This window comes from Manis pentadactyla, chromosome 2, assembly GCF_030020395.1.
Source record: "Manis pentadactyla isolate mManPen7 chromosome 2, mManPen7.hap1, whole genome shotgun sequence".
NCBI classification, from domain to species: domain Eukaryota; kingdom Metazoa; phylum Chordata; class Mammalia; order Pholidota; family Manidae; genus Manis; species Manis pentadactyla.
The window spans coordinates 227,828,654-227,832,191 of record NC_080020.1 but is presented as its reverse complement, the minus strand read 5'-3'; positions in this window follow the sequence as shown (position 1 = coordinate 227,832,191).

Below are 3,538 nucleotides of genomic sequence, written 5' to 3'. Positions count from 1 at the left end.
TATTCCCCATCCTTGGCCCCTTCCAAACTCATACGGTGAAGTCCTAATCCGAAGTGCTTCAGAATGTGACCTTATTTGACCTTATTTTGAGATAGGGTCTTTACAGAGGTAATCGAACTAAAAGAGGGTCATTAAAATAAGCCCTAATCCAATATAACTGGTGTCCTTATATGAAAGGAAATCTGGACACAGATGTGCAAGGGGGAAGACCATGTGAAGACAAGGGAGACAACAGCCCTTGACAAGGCGAAGAGAGGGGCCTGCAAAAGATCCTTCCTCCCAGCCTCAAAAGGAAGCAAGCATGCCGACACCTTGATTTTGGGCTTCCGGCCTCCAGAATTGAGGGAGAATAGATGTCTGTTGTTTGTGGTACTTTGTGTGTCAGCCTGAACAAACCAAGACATCCCCCATTCTCATTTGGGAGAATTTAAGCAAGCTGGATTAAAGTATTTACTATGCTGGAGAAGCATTTTCTCTACAGAAAGTGATAGTTAACAGCATAAACTGGGTTACACTTTAGAGATATTTACTGTAAAAGAATAAAATTTTAGTACACTTAAGGCATTTAGGAGCCCCCTTGACATAGAAGCAAGTGGCGTGCTGTTAACACATGATTCCAAGCTGCTTGACTGACACAAATGGGATCTTCAATGGCTGCACCCACCCAGCACTGCTCTGCGGCCCTGCAGCTGGGTGGTTGTGATGAATGTGCCACAAGAGGAAACTGTGCCAAGGCCGGGGAGGAAGGAGACTGTGCGTATATTTGTATGTGGGATGAGATAAGCAAATACACACACACACACACACACACATATATACTTATATATGAAAATATGTGAGAGAATGACATTGTGTTTGAGTGTCATTTTGTGAAAATGTGTGTATGTTACAAAGAAAAAGTTAGGTGAAGAGTTGGATCTTCAAGAAACAGAAATATGGTTGCAAGGAGCATGTATGTGCCAGAGGAAGAAATGTTTGTGTGACAAGGTGCACACGTGTGTGTGAGAGAAAGAGAGGGAGAGAGGAAGAACAGGACTTATTTGATGTCTGTGGAAAGACATACATGTAGGAGTCATGTATCTATGTGAAAAAGAGCGATATGTATCTTTGAAGTGTGTATGCTGTATGCATTTAAGGAAGTAGATAAGGTGTGTGCAAAGAATAGATTTGTTAGTACATACATAGACATGTTTGTGGGTAGGTGTGTGAAGAAAAGTGTATGTGTGTGAATTCTTTAGGATAATACTGGTCAAAGAAACAAATGTGCCCAGAAGCCATGTCTAATTGCCTTGCTGACCCCATGGCCTCTGCCAGAACCCTGCTTACTGAATGGGCTTGGAGATTGACAGCCCCTTTGTAAGTCTCGGGTCGGCCACCACAGTTTAGTTTGGTCCCATTCTTGTCAACAACATTTTAAAGTAGGCTGATTCCCCTCATTTAAGAAGTATCTTGAAATTACTTTTTCAAGTTTTGGCTCAAGTTCAGTAAAGACATATAAAATAAGTGGGTCAAGTTCAGTTCAGGAAAAACAAATTTAATCATCTGCATTTGTGTGCCAGTGTTCAAATCAGTGAACTAGGAGTAGAGAGATGATTCATTAAGCAGGAAAATGACATACAACTTTTTCATTGACTCTCATTTCTTGTCTCATTAATTCCTAATTGTTAGGGAGTCTATGTATTAAAATGTATTAGAGATTTAAAAAATAGGATTAAAGGATTAAAATGGTTTCCCCAAAGTTATTGTGTTAGCTGGCTAAGGTACGGGACACCTTCCTAAGAATTTTTCTCTGGGAGAAACATCATATCCACTCTGATTCTTCTGGTGAGAATTATATCTTTGTCCTTACTAAATGTGACTCCCTTTTTAATGCTGGATTTCAAGGAAAGCAAGTAATTTTTGGAATGACTTTCTTGTAATAAAGGGTAGGCAAACTAACTGTAACTCATGGGCCAGATCCTCTGAGCTGCCTGTTGTTTTGTTTTTTCTTTTCTCTTTTTGTTTTTACAGCTCATGAAGTAAAAATAGTTTTTACTTTTTAAAAGGTTGTATTTTAAATGGTTATATAAGTACTCACATAATAGAATAGCATGGATTTTACTTTGCCTGGCTAAAGCTCAAGTATTTACTTCTGGCCCTTTAAGAAGAAGTTTGCTGACTCCTGGTCTATAGGATTTTATTTGCTTGATAAAATGTAAGCTGTCAAAATGTAAGGGGCAAAAAAGCAAAGGCACTTACAGTGATTATTGGTGTAGCAATCGGAGTAACTATAAAACACAGAGCAAACACATTGGTTAATGTTAATTCAACATTGTTATTCTGTAACAGGTTTTTACTGGAGTGATTGAAATATGGGCTGTACCCTAGAAATGCAAATACAGTTTCAAGAATGTTCACTGTAGTGTTGTTTATAATCATGACAAACTGTATCAACTGAAATGTCCACCCACAGAAGAATGTGTATAGAAATTGTGCTGTATTTATAAAATGGATTACTATTTAGCAGTTAAAATAAACCAGATTATGTGATTGTATGATTAGATGGATCTTATAAACATGCAACTGAGTAAAAAAACTGATGGGTTACAGAACAAAACACAGAATACCATATCACACAGAAAGTTCTAAACCTGGTAAAAAATGCTATATATAGTTCATGAGCACATGAACATGTAGTAATAGCATAAAAACATGGATGGGATGTTTTACAGGGGTACTGTGGTAGGCAGGGAAGACTTGGGATCAGGGAGGGCTGTCCAGGACTTTGACTGTGTTGTGGTGTTTATTTCGTACAGGAACATCTGAAGCAAGTATGGCAAAACCGTTAGGATTGGCTGGTTTGGGGGCATTCCGGAAGGAGTTCCTGATATTACTCTTTCTGGTTTAGTGTGCATTTGAAATATTCATGTTAAGAAAAGGAAAATAATGGTGCTCCTAGAGTACTGGAGATGGGCTGAGATTCATTCAGGAAATATTTTTAGTAGAGATGTGCGGTGGCTGGGGGCGACCCCCTCTTCCTCTCTTTCCTCAGTTAACCGCCCAGCTCAGGGACATGTGGCTGTCTCCACTCCCCAGTCCAGCCAAGGACACTGACTGTCAGGCCCAAGGCCTCACTGGGGGTCGTGGGGCTGAACGGCAGCGAGGGCGCGCCGCTGGTGGGCCTCTGCACCTCGCAGGTCTCTGACTCACAGGGGCCAGTTTTTTTTTTGTTGTTCAAAAGAAAGATATCTTGAGTTTTACCCCTGCCCTGTGCTCATCGCTCTGGTTACCTCTTCACCAGCCGCCAGGAAAGTCTGCACAGGCCTGTTGAGGTTCGCTGGTGCCCTCGCTCATTCATTCACTGTGCCTGACCACGCAGGGGCCCAGGCAGTTGGCCAGGTTCCACCCGCAGGTGCCCGTGGTTCCAGGACCGTCTTCCTCCTCCGCAGGCCTCAGGCGTCCCTCGTGAGCCGCTCGCAGACCGGGAATGTAAGGGGCCCTAGGCGCCAGCCCCCGCTGGGCGCCCCGCCGCCGCTCCCCACGTGGGGCAGAGCACGGG